This window comes from Phasianus colchicus, chromosome 19 (assembly GCF_987193195.1).
Source record: "Phasianus colchicus chromosome 19, bPhaCol1.hap1.1, whole genome shotgun sequence".
Lineage (NCBI taxonomy): Eukaryota > Metazoa > Chordata > Aves > Galliformes > Phasianidae > Phasianus > Phasianus colchicus.
In genome coordinates this window covers 3,097,738-3,114,696 of record NC_143454.1, presented here as the reverse complement: position 1 = coordinate 3,114,696, position 16,959 = coordinate 3,097,738, and the positions used below count along the sequence as shown (strand labels likewise).

At 46.6% G+C, this 16,959-nt stretch overlaps 1 protein-coding gene across 25 annotated transcripts in view; it reads left to right on the top strand.

Moving 5' to 3' along the window:
- Positions 1-16,959, top strand: part of EXD3 (exonuclease 3'-5' domain containing 3) — a 247,190-nt gene that overhangs the window by 64,990 nt on the left and 165,241 nt on the right. The window lies entirely within an intron of this gene.

Genomic DNA, 16,959 nt, shown 5'->3' with positions numbered 1-16,959 from the left:
CTGCTGACTGTGACTGGGTCTGGGTTATCTGAACTTTGCACCACACCTTTTGCATGGTAGAGAACACAAACCTCAGCGTGATATCTACCTACCCTGCAGTTCAATGGGGAGCATGTACCACTATCTGCTATGTCTTTGTGCCAGCAGCCTGGGTGGAACCAGCTCATGTAAGGTGTGCTGGGTGAGGTACAAGCAAACACACATTGAAAATACTTGGGATACGTGTGTGTGCCAAAGCACACCTTTGTGTGGCTGTTGATGTTGCCCCAAGACACGCTTTCACCTTTGTGGTGTCACATCATGGCAGGGTGGAACATGCGGTTGTGGGGCCAGCTGCACACCTCTGTGATTTCCATTGTCTTTTAACATTGAGCCTTGTTCTTTGCAGCATCTTGTAATGACTCCTTTCTTTTCCTGGCCATCAAATCTGGTGAATGCAAGTATCTTGTCAGAATCATAGAATCATTGTTGCCTGAGATGTAAATGCTTGTATTTTTGGATGTAGGCAGGTATTTATATATTTAGAGGTGAAATAAGAGGTACTTGAGTCTGTCAACACTCTGGTGTTTCTAGTTATCACAGTGAGTGGTGAAAGACAAATTAATGGTGGGAGAATGGGCTTGAAGGTGAGGGAGGTTTGCTGCAGAAGAGAGAGCTGGACCCATTGAGTGAGTGAGATTCAGGTAAGCCCAGAAGTGCTCCCATCAGGACAGAATGGTGGTTCTTTTGCTGGACTTAGCACTTAGTATTAAGCTGACTTTTGGGCTTGCAGGTATTGATTTCCATGCATAAAACCAACCAGCTGTGGCTGTCGGGTGTGGAGGTCGGTGTGCTGCTGGGCACTTCCAGCCCACAGCATGCAGTGAGGAGCTGCTGGCACTGCTGCCTTCAGGAGCAATGCCAGAGGTCAGAACAGAGCCTTTGCCTCTGCAGAGCATCCCTTTAGCCCAATTGTGTAAACTCACTTAATTTTGCCTAATCTGGGGAGGTGTCTTTTTTCATTTTCTTCCAGATGCTCTTTCTACTTGGCTATCCTGACACTGGGAGGGGAAAGAATTTTTCAAAGGTTGTTTGTTTTTTTCTTGTGAAAAAGAAACGAAGATTTATTACCAATTTTCACTCTGCAGAGTTCTACCTCAGAAAAATCTTCTGCAAAGCAAATTTCAGCTTTTACTTCAACAAGTATGTAGCAAGCTCTCAGTATTCAGCATAACAAAAGTTCATGCAGTTCAGGGCTTTCATGATTGCAGCGGATCTTTTCTTGGGATTTTTAAAATGTCCTAGACACAATTAAAGGAATTTCTCAGCAAGGAGAGTGCAAGCTGGGGACTCTCCAGCAGATGTAATCACTCAAGGAAAACGTTGTTTGGCTTGGCTGGGTCCTGCCTTCGTTCCATGCTTTCATCCCACCGCCCGTCTTTGTCCCTCAGTGCTTTCCAGTGTCTCTCTGTATGTCTTTGTCCGTCTTTCTGTCTGCCCCACATTCCCTTGCAGGCTGAATGGGGCAGCGTTAACCTGGCTACTTCCAAGACAAACAGCACATCGGATTGCAGGAGGGGGCCTTTGGTTGTCAGCAGTCTTCGCGGTCACTCACTTCCTAGAATTAAAGGCTGGGAGCTGATCTGTAAGCCAGCCAAGCCAGAGACAATGAGTGGGTTCCCATTCTGTTCCTTTGATACTGACTTAAATATGTGCACCAAATGGGCAAACAACATTTACATAAACGTAAGTAGGAGTCTGCTTTCTCACACAGAAGTGTTCTGCAGTGCGTCTTCTCACAGGTAGTAAAACTCATCTGTTTTTTCCTGAAGGACTTCCCCTGCTCTCAGAGAGAACTGATTTGTCATGGAATTGAATTCCTGACTGTGGTGTGCTTTCTGGTTTGGGTTTTTTGGTAGCTGTGAGAAGACGGGGCTGCTGCAGCTGGAATCCCAGTGGGCAAGAGGAGACACAGAGGTGTGGCAGCTCCAGGCATGGCTGTTGGGGTCGTGGAGCCTCTGTGGCCCCTACCCAGGTCTGAGCCTTCCGTGGGGGACTGGGAGCTGGGCAGCCAGGAGTCGTGCGGGAAACCCAGCACCTACCAGCATTGTAAATGGTGATGTATGGCCTGAAGGGCAGCTGGTTGAGGAGGCTGACACCTGCTCAAGGTAGAAAAGGAAAAATACGAACAGTGAGGGCCCACTGTCTCCTAAGCAATACACATTTCTGGGCAGTCATTGCGATGCTGCTTCACTGAGCACTGCTGCTTGGTAGCATCAGAGAATAGCTTCAATTGGAGAGGACTTTGGAGAACATCTAGTTCCAGCCTGCCTGTTGTGGGCCCTGCAAGAGAGTGTTCAAGTGATCACAGTAAGTACTGTAATGGATATTAGTAGGGACAGAAATTCTTGGCTGCCTGCAAGTCTTACAGGGAGGTTTCAAACATGTTTATTTCAAATGTCTTTTAAAGAAATAGCAGTGGAAGAGATCAACCACATAGAAAATATTTTAGGTGACTGCAGCTCACAAACTCATGCACAGCGTGGTAGGTTGCTCAGATAGGGCTTGGTGTTGTTTCTGCATTGCCAAGAAAGCCGGTGCAGACATCCTAATGCATTGGCTTTGGTGCTCCCAGCAGCTCAGTGCCATCGCCTTCCCTCCTGGACGAACCACAAGCCATCGTGGTTCATAAATTCTGTTGCAACTCCTGGATGGAAGATGCTCTAAAGAGCACAAAGAACTATTGCAGCTAAGCATTACGTCCAGTCACATCTCACACTGTGTGATGTCTTCTCGAGATCGAGTTGTTGTGTCTATGTGCAGGCACTTGGTTGTGTTAATCCCTGGCCAACTGCATTGTGGTCTCCTTGGAGAGCTGTCCCAGTCTACCTCCTCCTCCCCACTGCCTACTGTTACAGTCTATATATTTATCATCCTTCACTTCAGAATCTGATTGTACTCATTTTTATTTTAAGATTTTTTATACTTTATCGCATCATTCTTATGCTCCAAAAGGTCTGTGGTGGCTGATGTAAGGCAAACTGTTGTTAAAAGCAGATCTTTAGTGTCAGTCTCTAACAGTGTACAGTGACATAACTGCTTTTGAAGGACTGGAGAAGTGCAGTGTACAGTTCGGTGCTTCCATGGAATATGCAAAAGGCCTTAATGATTATTGTATTTTACATTAATTGTGCATCTTAAATAGGCAAAGCTATGAATAAATGAATGTGTGAAAGACTGTTGAACTTCCCCACTTCAGCTAATTCCTGGACAGCCCAAACCCCCAAATTTGGCTGTATAAATTTTACTGCGAGGCTAAAGACTGAGGGGACTTGAACCCTAGTCCATGGCAGTTCCTTAAGAGGAATGAACCCTCAGGAAGTTGGGCTGGATCAAGCTATGCATCTCTTTAAGTTTCTGTTTGGCTCCATATAAACCATTCTGAGTGGTTTACACATGCCAAATGTCTCCTACAACACAGAGGGATGTCCCACTCCCAGCCGCTCGCTTAACTCTTCCATGTTCCTTGTTGAACACCCTGTTCTTCGTGATACCACAGCAGGATGGCAGCTGACAAATAACATTGTGGGCTGGAATTCTTGTAGGTTTTTCTAACATACCTGTGTCTGTGTATACCTCATCCTCTCTCACTGCCCATTGGGAGTTTTCCTCTTTTCCCAGCTGAAGAGGAATGGTGTGTTAAACAAACTGTGGGCTGACACTTGGAAACCCAGCAGCGTTGCTCAATCAGTTCTTGGTTTCGGTATTATTCATTTGCCCTAGAGCTGCAGGCTTCTAGCCCAGCATGTTGCCCATGCATGCAGGTGACAAGAGCGTGGATGTGATGACCAGAACCCGTCTTCTGCTGCAGAGCCTGCTGTAGGACATCACTGTGTTTTGGACATGTGCTTGTTTTGTGCCGCAGGCTGCAGCGTGTTACTTGGCTGTACCAGCTTGTCCTAATTCGTGGGCAGCAGTGCCTGCAGCACCGTGCTCTGCTCTGCCATTCTGATGTGTAAGTTCCTGAACTCTTGGAATGGCAACAAGACATGCTAAGGCACTGATGGACTTCTGAAATGCTCTGTAGTACCCATGATGGTGGACTGAAAGCCCATGGGCCTGAGAAATCCTTCAAAATAGTGCCCAGAGCCACAAACTGCTTTGTAGTCCAGCCTGGCTTCCCTGGGTAGCAGCAGCACCTCACAGTGCCCCACTTGACAGTGCCCCCACCATCAGCAGTGCCTGCAATGAGCACAGACCTTTGGAAGCTGCAGGACATTGCAGACTAAGCTGTTTTTCTCAGTTTTGATTCAGCAGTGTAACTCAGTATCTCGCTCTAAAAAGACTTTCCATTGGTATGCAGGGCTCATATAACAGCTCCTTCACTGTTTCCTGCGGGTTAGGAGGGAAAGGATCTTTCCATGCATAATTTAATCACATTCAGCAGTTCAGCATTTGGATTTTTTTTTTCCCATAGAAAATCTTTAGCATCTAGTTAGTTAAATCTTACACTTTTCGAAATGTCTGTGAGCGTGCTTATCTTGTGCATTCAGATAAACACCTCTCAGCATCCTGTTTTTCTTATGTCATACGAACAGGAAGAGAACGATTGTTTGAGATGTGCGTCAGTCATCATTGTAACCAGGCAGTCACGCTGCCCTCCCCATTTACCATGGAAACCAGCAGATCTCTTCAAACACGCTGGTGGTAGCTGTCAGGTATCCTTTCTTTTCTACTTAACCTCCCAAGAGCTGCAGCTTTGCAGGCTGTATATATTGGGACCTCTCAATGATTTTATTTTTACTGAAGAGGGAACACTTAGAAATTTTGCAGATGAATGCCCATCCCTACTTTTATCTCAAGTAGCCATGATGTCTTTTGTTCTGCCTTGTACCTATTGTTAGAAACACTGCAAACTCAAGGCTAGCTCTGGGTTACTGAAATGCGTATGGCAGTCTCACGGAGGAGAGTTTGGTGCATGTAGGGAACAGATCCCACAGCAAGGGAACCTTCCAGAGGAATGGGAAGAGTGCCTGGCACCTTAGGGTGACATTTCTGAAAGCAGCGAAGGGAACAAATATGCACTTGAAGAACACATTATCTGAAGAGTCCTTGCTTTTCTGGCTGTAACTGTTAGTGCTGGAGGTGTTCTAATGTAACACCCTGAGATCTAATTAGCTAGAAGAAGAGGAAGTACTTTTACCATTATTTTCTTCAAAATGAATGAAAGATTAATTGCATTCTGCATATGGAGAGCCTGATTCAGCCTGGACAAACATGTCTTCTCCTCCTTCAGTTTAATTACATGATATTTAATGTGAAGGAAAGTTAAAAAGTTACTTCAAATTAGTACCTAAAGCAAATCTGGAGTCTGGATCACAGATGCCCACTCCTGACCCATGCAGCTGCAGATCACAGCCCATCCCCACAGCCAGGCAGGGCTGGAGGAGCACAGTGCTGGGGCCTGGGCTTTTGCCTGGAGAAACCACAGCCTGAGGGGAGGGCAGAGCTGGGATCTGCTGGTCTGGAATCACAGAACAACAGAATCATAACATATCTCGAGTTGGGACCCACAGAGATCACCTAGTCCAACCCGTTTCCACACAGGACCACCGAAATCCAGGCTCAAACAAGCCAAGGGACCTCTGCTGCTGCTCATGCACCCTGCCCTCCATGTCTGCAGCTCTCCTTCAGAGTCCCTCCGATGGCTTCATGTCCTTCTGATATCCAGCACTCAGAGCTGCACTCAGCGCTCGAGGTGAGGCACCCCAGGGCTCATTTGGCCCTTTGGGCTCCAGGACACACAGCTGCTCACACTCACCTTGCTGTCCCCAGAGCCCTCAGGTCCCTGTCCCTCTCCTGCTGCTTTCCAGCCTCTCTCCAGGCACTGGCTCTGGATCAGGGGCAGTTGTGAGGTCTGAGAGCAGCATGGACAAGGTGAAGCTCCCAGAAGGTGCTGTTCAGCTTGCAGATGTGGGAATCAGTAAGGGCTGAAGCACCATACAGGATTCTCATGCATCTACAAAAACACTGAATGTAAGAACTGCAGAGACATTAGTTTCACTTTTCCGTGTCTTTTCCTCTCAGCAGGTTTGTTAAAGGTAGCAACACACGTGCACTTGCGGAGAAGACATTAGGATCTGTTGCACATTTAAGCTTTTCTTCACTTTGTTTCATTTTTCAACTCACGGGGAAGGTTTGTGTTGTAATGCATGCTGGATGGAGAGTTGAAGAGGAATCATTGTACTGATATTGGAAAGCTGTGAGACTCAGATTCAATAAAAGCAATAACTGGCAAAATATGATGTGTTCTTAAATTCCTAAGCCTCAAGATGTTTAGGTTTAAAGCTCTAGCTGAAATACGTCGATACCATTTGGTTGGGACAGATTAAAACACACTGACTTTTTCAGTTAAGAGCTGAGTCTTTGTGTTGGGGCACCAAAAGTGCCTCGGGTGTTTCTACCCATGCATTAACCACACAACCTGAGTACATTGCTAACATCAGCTCTCAACATGCCAAACTGTCTATTTCTATTTTTAAAAACAATTAAATCTCCTTGGGATGCTTTTAGAGCAAAGCTTCCTTAAAACTAATTACTTTTTTTTTGGTGATCTGAATGGTTTCAGCTAGTAACAGGCATCAACAAAGTGCCTTTCTGTTTCAATATGCTTCTGAAACGCCAGTGTAAAAGCTGATGTGTTCTTCAGGCTCAGGCTGGGTCTCTCAGGTGTAACTGGTAGATTGTTTGGAGTGATCACATTGTCCAGCCAGAGATGAAAACAGATTTTGTGATGGATCTTAAATACTGACTATGGATCATTGATTTTCACTTCAGACTGAACCAGCAGTTCATCAGCGAGTCATCGAGCTGTGCTGGTTTTCCCAGGAAAAGCCTCCATACAAAGGACTGGGAAGGCGCAGTCTGTGGGGTAGTGACTCATCATCCCGTGGCCATGGGATGTGTCTCTTCCAGGCTCATTTGCCTTTACCTAAACCTCTTGAAGCTTAAGAGCATCATTATGGCAGCATCCTCATGTTTAATCTCAGAGATGACCTGATATGCTGTAGGTGAGCCTTTTGGTTGGAAAACGGGGTTCGTTGGCTTGCTTTTGTCTTGGCTGCACGAGTCATGGAATCACAGAACCATAGAATGGGTTGGGTTGGAAGGAAGCTCTAAAATCATCTATTTCCACCCCCTGCTGTAGGCAGAGAAACCTCCCACCAGACCTGGTTGGCCTTCTGGGCTGCACGCACACGTAGCTGGTCGTGTTGAGTCCTTCGTCAGCTGAGTCGGTGTGTAACTCACCAGTCCCTTCTCTAAGGGCAGGCCGAGCTGAGCAGCAGCCACGAGTGTTTCTTAGCTCTCCTGGACCATAAAAAGGGTATCTGCCAGTAATTAAAACAATGAACAGCTTCCTTAGTGTTAGCCTTCACAACTGAAAATGGCAGCCCGTTCCCCCCCTGCGGCAGAATGGAGGTTACTGCTCTAAAAAGAAAACCAGAGGGCTTCAAAACTTGCACTGGTGTTTCTTGATATTGCTACTGGTGTTGTTTTTTTTTCATGGAAACAGATTTGGAAGAGATGGTTAAAGGCTTTTGGGCTGATTAGGTTTAGAAGTTGGGGATTTCCAGATATGTCTGGAAGTGAAAAAATGTTATTTTTTTAGCTTGATGATAGCGCTTTGCCTCCAATGCTTCCTTCCTAAATTGTCGTTCAGTCTGCTGCTGCTCCAGCAGACACTGACTAGCCAAAAAATGAGGAGATGGAAGAATCCCTCCCTGTTATTCTGGGCAGTATTTGTTTTCTTCTTCCAATAAGGGGGGAAAGAATCTGAACGGGATGAGGGAGTGCCTCCATCCTGCATGCGCCCCAGCTCCCATCGCTCAGCAGCTCTGCATTCTCCTGGGCCAGGGTCAGTTTTGCTATCTTTGTGCCTAATAACCCTTGATATTGAGGTCATAGCCCACGTAATAGATGAGGAAAGCATTGCCAACTGCACAGGATTAACACTTGCAGTATTTTTAGGCTTTCATTAATTTGGATTTCATTACCTGCCTAGAAAGCATTCCTCTTAGCATTGCCACTCTCCCATGCAAAATGAGGCAGTGTGAGAGCTGTGTGCTGGGAACTGGGAGCAGGTCTGTGTGTGAGCCCATGGCTGAGATGCTGTGCTGGGCACCTTCAGCTCATTTGCTGCATGCAGTGCAGTGCCTGCACGTCACTGCTGCTCAGGTGGCTGCGCGGCACGTGGAGGACGGTGCCCAGCTGTGCTCTGGTTTGGGATGGGGATTGAAGACCCTGCCCAAAGCGGGTGCTGGTGAGCAGGCTGCCGTTCTCATTGACAAAAAGCACAAATGAAATAAGAGGAAAACATAGCTGGCTGTTCAGCTTGGGCAAACAAGCCTTTTATTTTAATGAGAGTGCATTTTGTTTGATCTGCGTTTTTTTTTGGGGGGGGGGGGTATGATGAATTTTAGCCATTGTGAAAACAAAAGCCATGGTTATTTGTAAGAATTGCTTTATAAGAAGCATATGTGTGCTTTATTATTCTTCTGCTTGAAGTGTGGGGATTGTTTTCAGTTGGGAGGTTGCATTAAAAGAATGTGAACTTCTGACTCACTGAGAAATAGAGCCTGTATTAGCAAAATCGTGAGGTTTCCTATGATGTTTTCATAACTCACATTTCTCAGAATGGAAGCAATCTTTTCTGCCTGTAGTGAAAGAGTGACTTTTACTGCCATTGAGAAAGAACGGATTCTTCTTCTAGAAAAAACTTGTATTGCATTTAATAACTTTTACTCAACTTGTTATTCTTCATTTCCTTTTTTCTTCTCTCCAGCATGCAAGTTTCTCTCTCTGAGGGTGTTCTGCCTGTGCAGCTCCTCCAGCGACCACATTTCTGTTTCATTTCCTAATGTTGATTTTTCCACAATAATGCACTCAGCAGCAAAGGCCGAGGTGGGGCTTATCCCAGTGACCCCAAGAAGAGGGGGACTCAACTCATGGCACCTGAGAAATTCCAGCTTTCCTCTAGGAGAACCACGTGGGAAACGTGACATTGCTTTGAATGCTTAGCTGGTTTGTGATGAGCATTTGAAGAGATACTGGGGAAAATTCTCCTGTGTTGAGCCAGTTTCAGAGACCTCCCAAGGGGCTAAATCTTCAATGCTAAAATTACAGGGGAGCTGTGTGGGGTGTGCAGTTTTTAGGACTGTGGGAGCTGCGTGTGGTTGCTTCCCTTCCAAGATCTGAAGCCTTCTGTGTGGTGCATTCAAAGCCCTGTTGGTCAGAAAGCCATAGCTAGAGCTGGAAACTGAGCTTGAGACTGGAGCGAGCCAAACGTACCTTGTTGGGAAGGACCTCACTGCCTTACTGTTTGAATTCAGCTAAACCAACACAGTCAGACATTTTAAAAGCATATTTGTCTTTTGCGGGAGAAGCATTTAAGGAGTGGTGGCTGGGCGTGCTGAGTGAGTTTGGGAGCTCTGGAAATTGTGCTAAAGCAGCGCAATTTATTGCTTCTGAAATGAAATAGTTTTGTGACATCTGATCCTCTTGTAAATTTTGCACTGGAGAATTCAGTGGTGGGATATAATTAACAGTGCAATCGATCGGGATGCCAGCAGTGCTGCTCTGCCCGTCTGCAGGCACAGTGCAGGCAGCCTTTCCTTGTGAGCAAAGAGCTCTGAGCCGCTTCCATTCTGAGTGGGAATCCAGAGATGGCAGCCAGTGGGATTCTGATGAATCACCACATGGTTATCCCTTAGTCACAGTGCTCTTGGATCTGCTCTCGTTCCTGGAAATAGCTGTTTCTGCTAAGCTAGGGCCTCTGCCCTGAGAAAGACTTGAAAAGCCTTTGAACCCTTTGATGCAGGTGCATCTGGAACAGGAGTGGATGATCTTCTGCAAACCCTCCCCGCCCCCAAGATAATGCCAAGCTACATTTTGAAGTAGTGTGCAGGGGAGGGAAGGGCACACTGGCAGCTCCCCCTGGTACCAGGCACTGTCAGCTCTCTAAACTCAGAGTAACTTGCAGATCTGAGTGAGAGATGGTGTGGGCAGTGCTGCTGGGGGTTTCTGTGCTGCCTTGGTGATGGAGGCTGCTGTTCCAGGCAGGGCAGGGCAGCTTCAGCTGGGGAGCCATCCCTGGCCTTGCTGCAGCATCGTCTGCTTCAGGAAGAGGGCAAATGCAGCCCTTGTGCAGTGGGCACTGCCCTGCTTTGGAACCAGCTCTGCTAGCATGGCTCTGGAGCTCTGCCAGTTTGGGTTGTTTGCTGGGTTGTTTGGTTTATCATTCTTTGTGAGGAGAGTTTGTACTGGGGAAAACAACAGCTCTATTTCCCTCTCCCCATCTGCACTTAGAACTTCCTTCATACAATATGGTGTCTGTTGAGCAAAACCCTTTGTGACTTCTGTATCCGAAAACTGAACTGAATGAGAACAGTGAAAAACCACAGAACCATGAAGGTTGGAAAAGACCTCTAAGATCATCAAGTCCAACCATCAGCCTATTAGCACCATTCCCACTAAACTATGTCCCCAAGCATTTAAGCTGCCTGCAGACTCACTGCAAAGCTGCTTACCCTACATATCTGCCACCACTACCCCAACACCGTGCCACAGCCCTCCCACAGACATCATAGGGCCATCAAACCCCATAGCCAGCCCCCAGGAACAAACACACTGTAACACATCAACAAACACCATTCATTGCATGGGTTGATGCTCATTGCATTAATGAGCATCATTGCTCATTATTTCAGAGCTCATACACTCCCTGGACCCTACCCTATTCCTCATCTCATGCTTGATCCCAACACATGGCTGTTTGCACATAGAATCATAGAATCAGTAAGGTTGGAAAGACAAATAAAATCATAGAATCATAGAATCACCAAAGTTGGAAAAGATGGCCAAAGATGGTCCAGTCCAACAGTCCATCTTTCACCAATAGGCCTTGGATTTGTAGAAAATAAAGCTTGTCTCAGCTGTGCTCTTGTACCAGTGTGACTGCAGTGGAAGCAGAGGTTTCCTTTCATTGTGGATGAAGAAGATGATACAGCCCTTGGCACAGCTTGGAAAAATTACAAATGTGCAAATTACAGCTGTGCCATTAGAATTCATTTAGAACATATGTTCTCAATAAGAGATGGAAAATAGGTTGGTGCAAGGCGGATGGCTCAGCAGCACTGACAAACCCACAGCTTGGGATGGGGCACCTGCTGACGCCGGGTCTGTCCATACAGGGCCAGGTGCTGCCAGTGGCTGAGCCCCTCACTGCCCAGTGCTCTGACAGCGCAGAGCTGGGATGCCTCCCCCAGCACCAGGCTGTGCCCAAGCTGGGTGCTCCAGGGGCTGGAATACAGCAGCTCCCCCAAAAGGAGCAGTAAAAAGCAGGAAGCTGCCCCAGGTTCCCAGCCGTTGGGAACACGCTTCCTAGGGGCGCTTTGGGCAGAGAGGTTCTTGTGTGAATTTCTCATTGGTGCGGGAAGATGTCCCCATTCCATTCCTAGGTGTGTAGGAAGCCTCTTCTCTCCCTCACACTGCTGACAGAGAATGGAACATGTCTTAAAGGCAAGGTGGGGACGCTGTGCTTGGACCAGGCAGTGTTGCAATAATATGATCCTGGCTTTGCTTATCTCCATATTTTTCTTTTTTCCTTTTTCCTTCCCCATCTCTTTCTCCTTTCCTATCTTTTTGCCTTTCCACTTCCCTTTTCCACTTTCTCTTTTCCCCTTTCCCCTCTCCCCTTTTCCTTTTCTCCCCTTCCCCTTTTCCTTTTCCCCTTTTTCCCTTTCCTTTTCTCCTTTCCCCTTTTCCTTTTCCTCTTTCTCCCTTCCCTTTTTTCCTTTTTCCTTTTCCCTTTCTCTTTTTCCCTTCTCTTTCTCCTTCTCCTTTTCCCTTTTCCCTTTTCCCTTTTCCCCTCCCTCCTCTCTCCTTTCCCCTCTCCCCTTTCCCCCTTTCCTCTTTCTTCCTTTCCTTTCCTTTTCTCCACTCCCCTTTTCGTTTTCCCCTTTCACCTCTTCTCTTTTCTGTAAGTGACCACATCAGCTCTGACTGGTGAATGTAAGTTCCAGCTGTATATCTTTACCCTTGCTGTTTACACAGCACGTTAAGTATCTCTCCCCATCCCATATCCTGTGATAAGTCCAAGTAAGAACAAATCACTGACAAAGTCTCCTACAGAAGGAGAAGAGCACTCCCACACCCCACCGGCTAATATCTGCCATTGTACTTGTATATTCTAAAACTGTTTTGGTGTATTTTAAATGCCATTTTGCAGTGGAAAGGGAAATTATATCTGGAATCATTTCCTCAAGCTCAAAAATGTGTGAACTGGATTGGAAGGTTTATGTTGTGTGCATTGTTTAAAAACAGGGACAAAAACAGGTAAGTATAAAAATCTGTGATTTCCTATGGAAAACAACAGTTTGGTTTCTTTTCAGCTAAGTCAGCTGGTTCTTAGAGATTGAAAATCTGTCACGGGAATGTCTCTCTTCGTTTTGTGCCTCAGCAGAGGGACATTCCCATTCCGTGTCGGCCTTCTCTTCTGCAAACGTCGCGTGCACTCGGTGTGAGCTACACACACTATTCAGGACAAAAATTCAGCAAAGTAGGTTTTTGTGAGAGACCTTGATTGATTCTTAGTCCACATAATGTAGTGTTTGTTCGTTTTCAGATGTAATCATGGCATTTAAATTACACAGTGCTGGTGGAGCCGTGCTGCTGCTGGGCTGGGGCTGCTGGCTGCAGAATGGAGCTGCTCCCCACCATCCCCACTCACAGATCGCCTGCACACCTCCAGGTTTTAATTCTCCAGTGCAAGAGGACACTTTGCTGACGTGGAAGGGCTTAGGAGCTTTGTTTTCCCTTCTGAAGAATATCTCAAATGCTTGTTCAGGTTGGCAGGAGATTTTACAGAGGGCAGATTTCAGCATTGATTGGAAGGACTCAAAACAGCACATTCTGTATAGTAAAAAATTATTGATTCTTTAGTGTGGGGACTATTGTGCATGTTTTGTTGTATGTTCCATTAAATGTAATAAGTTAACTTGGGAGGCAGAGATGTAAGCTGGCTGCCTAAAGAAGTTTAAGCTGTCTCACCATCATTTTCTGTCCAGGAGTGCTGGCTGTAGTTGACTGCTTGACGTGCTCTCGCATTTCAGTCACATTATCCCCTTTTCCTTTTTTATTTTTTCTTTTCCTTTTTGTTTTTCTTTTTTCTTCTTATTGCATTCTGTGTCCTTTAATGAGTTGACTGTAATTCTCCCAGGTCTCAGGCCGCGGGGCGTTCAATGGCTTTTGACACAAAGGAAAAGTGTTGAGAGATTTTTCATTGGTAAATTCCTCCTCTGGGGTTTGATGTCTCACTTTCCCTATTGGAGACGCACAAGCAGCCTCAGTCACAAAGGAGGGTTTCTCCTGCCAGGGCATTTCAGCAGAATTGGTGAATAATGCGGCAGAATTTTGCAAGGACGCAATGGCAAAACCACTGCTTTACCTCAACAGCCTGCGGGCACCACTTCTGTTGTGATCACAGCAGGTCTGAGCGATCTGTGCACAAAGGAAAAGGAGAGAATGAACAGAAAGTAGTTTATGGCTTTCCTCAAAGACACTTTTCTAACTCAAAAATATAAGCCTTGTGGTTTATATGGTTTTGAAATGTAACCGCAGCTATTGAGAACTGGAAAAGATTTCATTTACCATCTTCTCCAGTTTTGGTACCAGATTCAGGGCACGGGAAATTTCTTTTTGTAAAGAAAAATACTGAAAGGAAATGCATTCCTGTCAAGGTTTTTATAATAGGATCATATTTGGAGAAACTCTGCAATAAAGGAACCTGGGTCACCTGTGCCTTGGTGGGGCGGGTGCAGATGTGTCCTGTGCTGCCTGCAGCGAGGTGCTGTCACTTCGCTGTGGGGAAGCTTTGCTGTGCTGAAGCTCCCTTTCTTGGAGCAGAAAGGATTGCTATCAGAACACGGGCTTTGGCTTTGAGCTTGATTTCGGATCTGAATGGGATCGGCTGTGCGGGGCACATCCCAGCCTCTCCAGCCTGGGAGCAGGGTGGGACACGGCCAGAGCTGGCAGCTCATGGCTGGGAGCAGAGAGCTGAACCCCCCTACTCACCACACTGTGGGGTTTTTAATGCATTTTCTTCTCTGCTTATTAAGTGACCTACTTGCTGGTGGTTGGGTATCTTTCTGATATGTGAGAGTCTCTACTTTGAATTTGGCTTTTCTTTAAAAGGGAAAATTCTGGATGGTCTTGACACATACCATGTAAAGGTGTTCTTCTGGCCTCCAGGATCTATCCTTGCTTTTGCTGACACTGCTCTGTAATCATTTAAAAATGTTTATCAAACTTTATCCTAGTAGATGCTGCTGCTTGCTCCTCTGAGTTCAGCCCAGATGTGCCCGTGGTTCAGCTATGGCCATTTGGTTCTCAGGTGCTTTGCTTTGTTCTTTCTTCCCTTCTGCTTCTCCCCCTCTCCTTTTTGCACTGAGCAGGCACCTCCCCAGATTTGCTCTGGAAGCCTTGTAAAGCCCCTTGTCCTTTCTCCTCGGGTATCCTGCCATTAGTTTCCTGCTGCTATGCTGGTTCCTCCTAAACGTGGGTGAGCAGGATCGTGTCTGCTATTCTGATGGGAACTTAGTAGTTCTGTTCCTGCTCCATTGTCCCTGCCAAAACCTGAATGACATGGACTTTCCCATCTACATCTTCTTTCCTCGCCACTGCGTAGCTATGGGCAGCATCCCAAGGCCCAGCATGAGCTGCACCACCTTCCCCCCACTGGGACCAGGCAAAAGAAGAGTGTTGCTCCGTACTCCCATTCATGTTTGGCTCTAGGAGTATCTGTTTGATGGGTATTTTGTTGTGTTTAGCTGGCTGTGTTTCACCCCTAGGTAGTCCCAAGGTTTTGCCCAGTAAGGTAAGACACTAACTGCTCCCACATCAGCATGCCACAGTTACCAGCTGTATTTCCTCTGCTCCTTAATCCCTGTTCTGGGGAACCATCTCCTTACACACTGAACAGGGAGAGCACAACCCTTCTGCCAGGCCATGCCTGAAGATGAGTGGCTGCACTGCACCTTGAGCCCTCCGGTGAGCTCCTCCTATCAAGGGTTTGCCCTCCTGCATCCCACAGCATCCTGCTGCATCCCACTGCATCTCACTACGTTCCATGTGTCCTGCTGCATCCCACTGCATCCCACTGCATCTCACTGCATCCCATTGCATCCTGCTGCACCCCACTTTATCCCAGTGTGTCCCACTGCATCCTGCTGCATGGAGTGGAAGTCACCCCACTGGGTGCTTTCACTAAGAGAGGGGGCGGAATGCTGTTTCCTCCTTACCTGTGCTCACACAGCAGCATGCTGGCATCATACTGAGTTGTTTAAAATTGACCAGAGATGGTTTTCATGCATCCATGAAATAAGGGGGAGATCTGACTGCAGTGCTGGGGAGGTAAGTTAGAAAAAAATCACATGGGATCTGGGCTTGTTTTGTTGATTGAGGCTTAGAAAGCTTTTTAACCGGTTGAATTATTGGCTATATCTGAGGTGAAACTCTGCTTTCCTAACTACTCTCATTCCTCAATCATTCCGCTCATGCGCTGCATTCATTGGAGTTCAGCTTTGCAGTGTATTTGGTTGCACACTGCGTTCTTTGGGAGCTGGGCAGGAGGAGCAGCACACACACATGGGCTGAGTTTGGGTGTTAGCTGCTAACATTGTGGGCAGTGGGGATCCAGATCTTTTCCCATTTTGTTATAAAAAGAGATTTCTCTTTTTCCAGATGAGACGCAGTAGCTTGAAACTGTTTGGAGAGCTCAAGATTTCAGAGTAGAGATGAGAGAAAATGTTATCTTATGAACTGTAAATGTGGTGTTTTGTGTTTGGCCGCTATGCCCCCGAGGTTGGCGGATAATGGGAAAGCCATCACTCAGAGCACAAGCAGCCATCAGCTCACAGCTCCACAGGCTTTGTAAGTGCAGTGCCTGGGAGCTGAGCTGGAAGAGGCCGAGCTCCTCACAGCTGGACGGGCTCTTGCAACCTGAAATATGAAGTGAGCCAGCACACCGAGCTGAGCGCCCTGAGACTGCTTGTGTGGGGCTGTGGAAGGCAGAAGGTGATTTAAAAGGACGTTTCCTTTTCAGCTGAACATTTTTCTTTGGAGTTTCTGGAAGCAGAAGAAGAGGTGCAGTGAATGGATGAGGAACGTTTTGTGACAGCTAACTTGGAATTTTAAATGTTGCTCCCAGCAGATTTCCATTCTGAGCATTCTGAATCAAAGTTTTGGAAGTGAATGTCTACAAATTAAATAGAACCAGATATTAAAAATGTTACTGCTTTTAAAACTAAATAGTCCTACACATTTGATTCGTAAATAATGGTGTGATGAATGATATCGGTGTGATTGGCAGTGTTAGGTACTACATAACAGCTGGACGCAAGTTTGCAAATAACTAAGTGCAAAGTGAAAGAATCATTGCAAATATCCTCCTTTTGAGATGGTGGATCACCCTTTCTCCATAGGCTCAGCATCTCCATGGGAGCGTTCCAGCTCTCCCTCCTCCCACACCTCTCACCTCCATCCCATGGCAGCCAGGCACTCGTGGGGTGGGTGAGATGAGAGCTTCGGATCCATTTCCTTAAAGTCTGCATTGAGAACTCCTATCCAGGCTGCCTCACTCTTCTAGGAGAGTTTTGAATTAATATTAAGAAGAGAGAGCCGGGGAGCAGCGCTGTGGTTGTGTGATTTAGTTGTGAATGCAGCGGTGCGGCCTTTCGGTCTGTGAGCCCGCGTGGGTGTTGAGTTAAAGCCATGCATGGATGATGCCTGTTATTTTGTTAGGGTCTCAGAGCGAGGGGTTTTAGCACTTTAATCCTGACTGGCAGTTGGAAGGTTGGTGGTTTCAAACACAGTGGCACGGAGTAGCTGATTTCGCTCCAGTGAAACAATGCACCAGTGTGTCCA